Source organism: Musca vetustissima, unplaced genomic scaffold (genome assembly GCF_032173495.1).
Source record: "Musca vetustissima isolate MV318-11 ecotype Yass unplaced genomic scaffold, APGP_CSIRO_Mvet_v1 utg22703, whole genome shotgun sequence".
NCBI classification, from domain to species: Eukaryota; Metazoa; Arthropoda; class Insecta; order Diptera; family Muscidae; genus Musca; species Musca vetustissima.
This window is the reverse complement of record NW_026873584.1, coordinates 118,688-125,502: the sequence shown is the minus strand read 5'-3', so window position 1 is coordinate 125,502 and position 6,815 is coordinate 118,688. Positions and strand designations below refer to the sequence as shown.

General features: G+C 34.3%; 3 non-coding genes across 3 annotated transcripts; 1 reads left to right on the top strand and 2 right to left on the bottom strand.

Moving 5' to 3' along the window:
* Positions 1-1,404: 1,404 nt before the first annotated feature.
* On the top strand, positions 1,405-1,477 carry Trnak-cuu (transfer RNA lysine (anticodon CUU)). Its single transcript has one exon. It is a non-coding gene; the product is annotated as a tRNA-Lys (tRNA).
* Positions 1,478-2,031: 554 nt separating this feature from the next.
* On the bottom strand, positions 2,032-2,104 carry Trnak-cuu (transfer RNA lysine (anticodon CUU)). Its single transcript has one exon. It is a non-coding gene; the product is annotated as a tRNA-Lys (tRNA).
* An 880-nt stretch (positions 2,105-2,984) lies between these two features.
* On the bottom strand, positions 2,985-3,057 carry Trnak-cuu (transfer RNA lysine (anticodon CUU)). Its single transcript has one exon. It is a non-coding gene; the product is annotated as a tRNA-Lys (tRNA).
* Between the last annotated feature and the right edge of the window lie 3,758 nt (positions 3,058-6,815).

The window sequence follows — 6,815 nt, the reverse complement described above, 5'->3', positions numbered from 1 at the left end:
AGACCAAAAGGCCATGAGCGATTCCAAAAACTCCATATGTCATTAGGTAAGGGTATATATCTGTTGGAAACACCAACTGACACCTTTTTAAAATGAGGTCTGATCAGTAGTTACGGTGACTGGCTCAATTCAGTTATTTACGAGAAAAGTTTCGGCACCGATATAGGTTTTGAATTTATGTTGTTATTTCATTATGAACGAACTTTCTTTATTATGAAATAAACATCCATTCAGATATATCTTTAAAATGGCATTTTCTCTTCACTCTAAAATAAAAACCGGTGAACGGAGCAGTATAGTCAGACCGGGCCAAATGATACCCTACACAACTACCACCAAAATAAAATTTTCAGCAGATCTATATGCCAGGGTGTCTATGCCTGGACACCCTGGCATATTTTACGAATCATGTTTTCCCGTAGTAAATATTTACGCCATACGATTCAAATTGGGTACTTTACATACAAAAGTGTTGGTTCACTTGACCCTAAATAAATAGTTGATTAGATCCTTTCACCTTGTAAAAATGGTTTGCTTACAATAATAGCCTCTAAAGGAAGCGTTTTTGGTCCATTCCATCTACTAAACATCATCTTATCATCACCGAATTTTATAGGGGTCGTACCTAAAATATCATCCAATTTCTCTGTGTAAAATTTCGTGATGTTTGGGTCAAAATTATGACCTCTAGAGCGACCAGAAAAACCGACAAAAATCAAGTTTTGGCCTATTTCAGCCTTAATATTAAACGATCATTACCACAATCAATTGGCGACTTCTTTTTCCAGAACATGCGTTTGATCCATAACTGCGGCCTGTATCGTGTTTATAAATTATAATGGACGGACAGACACTCATGTCTAGATCGACTGTGTTAGTCGATATATGAAGATTGGTATACTAAAATGTGGGGACTTGGACCAATATATAATATATAATACCCTTACAACATAGTTGTTTAGCATTCCTTCACTCTAAGAATTAAAAGCTAACAAGACTATTTATATGGGAGCTTTTAATTACAGCCATTTGGATCAAAAAAATGCTGCTATGTCCTTAAAAAATACCTAAGGTCGTGCTATATTATCTTATAGGAACGCGAAATCTTCTAGAATCTTCAAAATCAAATGGTGCGTGCTATGAATGTTGTGGCTGTATTTAAGTAACAAATACACGACTTTTAATTTTCAAACCCAACAAAAATCCTAACAGTCAATAGGTTTTAGAGGAAATATTATTGCCTGGCAACTATGGCCACTCCAACAATAAAAGCAATTAATTATAGCAACATATTTTGTGTGGATTCTTCGACAACATCGATGTTTATAAACATTTGACATATGCCGCTCAAACATAAATTCCGATACAGTCAGATGAAGAAAACATTCCAAGCGGCATATAACTGCCCGGCTAGCTCAGTCGGTAGAGCATGAGACTCTTAATCTCAGGGTCGTGGGTTCGAGCCCCACGTTGGGCGCAAGTAATTTTTTTCGAATTTTTGAAATTACAGCTAAATTGATTATGTATATATTTTTTAAAATAATTTTTTTTAATATATATTTTTTAAAATATATATTTTTATTTATAAAATATAATAATTTATAAAATATAATTTTAGTGATCGTAAGTATTTGTTATTCACAATAGACTGATTCTTTATTCTATTCAGCTCAGTAAAGGTGTTAATAGAAACCGCCGTGTTCACGTAGGTATTACATTTGTAAGACTTGTGGAACTGGGCCTAAAATCTCCTGAAAATTATCATTAGAAATTTAAACATTTTGGGAAGTTATTTTAAGCTTGAACCTTACAGTGCCATGCATTTCCCGCCGGTCTACAGGTGATGCATAATATTAAAAACACATTTGAAATATTTACCTTAAATGAAAATGTAGTGTACTTCAAATAAAAAATGCAAGAATTGTCTTATTTTATTGTAATTTATTTTCCTTACAATATTTATTATTATCTTAAAGCTGTTTCCATATCAATTCATTGTTAAAATAATAACATAAACAAAAAATTGAACTGCGCCCAACGTGGGGCTCGAACCCACGACCCTGAGATTAAGAGTCTCATGCTCTACCGACTGAGCTAGCCGGGCATATATTGATCGCAAGATCACTACACAATTTCGGATAATTCCGATAATTTTAATGTTATGATCAGTTTCGAAATTGAATTCTAACCTAATTTTCAAAACAAATAATTTCAAAAATATTTTGAAAATAAATTTTAAAATATAATTTCAATTTATTTTAAATTTGAAAAAATTAAAAATAAAACTTTTTTCAATAAAAAGAATGTGGTCCAATCATATTGGCTGGGCTGGCGATGGCACCTCACTCCGGTACGCTATCCCACTACTGCTTACCGCGGGGACTCTTGGCTGCTGGTTTTCACCCCTGGCCCGGTACACCCCTCCTTAGCCAACCTGAATGCCTCGGACTCCTCCATGGCACCCATATTGACGGCAAGCTTAGTGCGGACGTTCCGTCAACATGAGGAAATCCACCACACAGAACCCCCAGCCTCAGACCATTCCACAATCTGACCTCGCAGAAGCACGATTACAGAAGATGCCAACCTTCCAGTCGAGTAGCGATGAACTGAAACGTTAATATAAGCTGCACAAGCAAGCACATATAATGAACACACATACATACGAGCATTGACTCACGGTGAGTGGTATTCACATTGACTGTTGTTAAATATAGCCACACACATAAGAGGCGAAGCAACGACTAGGGGATATTTTTAGTTAAACGTAAAGGTGAACCAAATGTATTGTGACGTAGGGTAACATAACCTAACCACTTGTGTTCAAAATAATACCATTTGTGAAATGTGAAATAATGATTTTAATAAAGAAAATTAATTTCTTCTTATTTGGTATTCGAATAAATTATAATAGTTGTAACTCTATACCCCTATTTGAATTAATAAAAACAATTTAAAAAAATAGAAAACAAAAAAGTGAACTGCGCCCAACGTGGGGCTCGAACCCACGACCCTGAGATTAAGAGTCTCATGCTCTACCGACTGAGCTAGCCGGGCTATATGAATGTAGGGCGTTCAATGGTGTTCCTGGATAGGGGCAAACACACATTCTAATATGAATCAAAATCTATAGAAATTTTGGTAAATGTTCGAATTAAAAAAAAAAACTGTAAGTTGGAAAAAACAATATAACTTACCTGGCACATACTACACCAACAGCAAGACAATTTGTGATCATATAATTTTTCTTTAGTCTTTCAAAATCCTGAAAATAAACAAAATTTTTTGTTTCATTACTTAAGACAAATTCTGAAAAAAATATTATTTCAACTCAACTGTTACAAATATGTATACTTTAAACCACATGTTGGGGAAGGTACATGAAGAAGAGTACCAGTTAAGCCCCATATTCGGACTTGACCTAGGCTTGGTAAAGATAATAGGTTGTGCAAAGTTTGGTTCAAATCGCTCATTCCATTCGGCAGATCTTGAATTTTTAAATATTGAAAATGTTGACTCCTTTGTGGAAGATACTCTGTTTGTTTCATATAAGATTTAATAATTTTAAAACTGTTGATCGTTTATGGGGTGGGGGAAGTAATAGAAGGAACGGACCAATAAGTCTCTCAACAATATACAGGCATGATTAAAATAGTAGGATGTGCAAAGTTTGGTTTGAATCGGATATGATATTATGAATGATTTTTCAGCACAATTTCTACCAGAAGGAGTTTACGGATTTTTCGTATTTTCAGGTTTGAAAGAAATTTAAGATGTGCAAAATGTTGACATATGCTTGGCCATTGGGCCATTCCATTCGATTAATATTGGATTTATAAATAGTGACCCTTTGTGTGGGTGGTACCAGAAGGATAGGACCGCATATTCCTCATCATCGATGCGGAATCGGTTAAACCCTTCGAAAGTTCTCGTGACACCAGCCGCTAAGACAGACCGACATTTGTAAATCAACTCCAAATTGGTCCAAAGAAACATGGGGCCCAAAATCGATATTTCGAGGTGCCAAATTTCTTCAGCATCAAAGTGTATATACCCATAAGGCTAAGGGTATAAAGTGTCCAAACTCCCCAACAGTCCGTATAATAACGTTATATGGGGGCTATCCTAAAAAGTGGACCTATATCGATCATTTTCGGAAGGGAGATTTAACTCGATGTACAATAATTATTGTCAATTCATTTCAAAAACGTGCCAAAAATTCCCAAAACACCGAATATTTGGCTGTGGGGAGTTTTTGAAAACTTCTGTTGTTATTGATGAATGTATTATGGACAGAAGACCCACTATTGAGTAATATCTTTAAATAAATACAATTAATTTGTAGAAATAATTCATAGAATAAACTTACCGACGATTGAGATTCTTTTATGTTTTACATGTCAAATTTCAGAGATGGTCCGTATGGAAGGAGATTTGAGCATTGGATTCCTGATTGCACTTATTCAAAGGACACAAAGCAAACTGGTACATTAATATAAAATATTTGCATGAAACGACGACCTTGATTTAGAATGGCCTCCATTGTATTAGGGCCATTTGGAAGTTGTTTAATTGATTACAGCCCTCTGTTACAGAGGATTATAGAATTTTAATTGGTAGATCTGAAAACTGAGGTTATTCTTTTTATAGTAAGTACATTAAATTGAATAAAGTCTATTTGTTAATATAATTTTTAAGAATAAACTTACCCGACGACCACACTTTTAACAAGACTTTAAGAAAACGTATGAAATGTCCAAAGGCAATTCTTTCGTAACAGGTCCAAGTAGTGCTTGTGTAATTTGAAATAGGTTTCATTGAATTTAACCACCGGTTACAGAGGAATTGAACTTTTGCCATTGGGAAGTGGTTTAACTGTTTGCTGCCTTCTGTAACAGAGGAGTTGATGGATGAATTTTAATCGATAGACCTGATCTAAAAACTGATATTATTATTCTTAATGTAAGTTTTTTTTAATTCCGCAGAATAAACTTACCCGACGATCAGCAATAAGGCCTACTACTATTTTAAATGAAGGCAATCCTTTCGTAAACGTTCCAAGTAGTGCTTGTTTAATTTGAAATTTGTTTCATAAAATGTAACCCCTCGATTACACATGGGATTGATGATTGAATTTCGAACAGTAGGTCCGACAAGAATTTTCAGGCTTTCTTACTGTTGACATAAGCTCAAATATTTACATGAAATGACCCTTCTTTCGGCATAGTATCAATTGGACTTGCGCCATTTGGAGAAGGTTTAACGAATTGCAGCCATCTGTTATAGAGGTGTTGATGGAAGATTTTTAATCGGTACACTTCACCTGAAAATCAATATAATTGTTATTGTACCTTCTTTAAATAGAATAATAATTTTTTGCATATAATTCCGAAGAATAAACTTACCCGACGATCAGCGACCAGGTCTTTAACAAGAAATATTACGCCTTTAAGAAGACTAGTAACAAATTTTAAGTGTCCACACTGTTAAAAACCTTTAAGGGGACCCCCCCATTCTCGGGGTCAAAATTTTTGTTGATATAATTCGAATCTACACTGATTAAAGAATGTCTCTACAAAATTTCAAGTGAAAATCTCAAGAACTCTTGAAGATATAGCCGATTTATTGTGTCAGCATCAAGTGACGGCTGAAGGGCTTCTCAAACTTTAAACGCGTTTTTCTTTAAACATTTTTTGCGAATGGCGGGCACGATAACCCAAAAACTAATAATCCAATCGGTTCCAAATTTTGCAACGTTTCTCTGGGAGTGTATAGCTCTCGTATGAACTAGGATAAAGCCAATCGCTGAAGTTCTTCCTTATTTTTTAACTTGGTTTTTGGTAAAAAATCGGCGATTTTCCAAAAATATTTTTTCAAAGGTCCACCATTTTGTTAATTTTAGAGGGAAGTCAATAATCCTAGTTCATACGAGAGCCAGACATGTACTCTTTCTAACACCGTTGGAAAGAGTACATTCCGATGTTCCAGTGAGGAGTTATCATGCCCGCCATAAAAAATAAGGAGTTTTCTTTAATTACAAAAAACAACAACAAACCAATAATAAAAAATTTTTGTAAATTATTTTTCTTCTCTTTTAAATCTTCAATTATATATGTGCAAAGTTACAAACCTTAACAAACATTGGTATTGATTTACCAGCCCATTGAAAATCTTGAAAAATTAAAATCGAGAATGGGAGGGGTTCCCTTAATTTGATTCTTAAGTTGCTCTTAAAAAAGTACTCGATATAAGCTTTAAACTAATACCCATATTGCCTTGGAGACTCTTTAAACAAAATATGTTCCGAAATTTCAAGACCTATATCTCGGGAAGTATATATTTCCTTCACATAAAATGTATATCACTGTATTAAGCTCAAGGAGATCTACCTACGGTAAACTTGTTACTTATTCCCAATCAGGTATCTCGCCGTTTTTAAATGACTAATTTCGGCGGACACAGCAACTTGCGACCGGGAATTAAACTTGACAAAAGCCTATGTATGAAACGACCCTGATTTCGAGTTGATGAATGATGAAATTTAACCGGAGGATCTGAAAATGTTTTTGTTATTGTACGTTCTTAAAATTGAATAACATTATTTGCATATAATTCTCAGAAAAGAAAACTTACCGGGCGGTCAAAAATTTCCAAGCTTTTTCATCTCTACTTTCGGAGCACAAATGTTCTTATGGCTGCCATTTGCCACGCATTTTACTTTTTTTATTACAATAATACATACAACAACTGAATAAACATAAATCACGTTATATTTTAATAATTTAATTTATAAATATCAATAATTTTATTGTTTT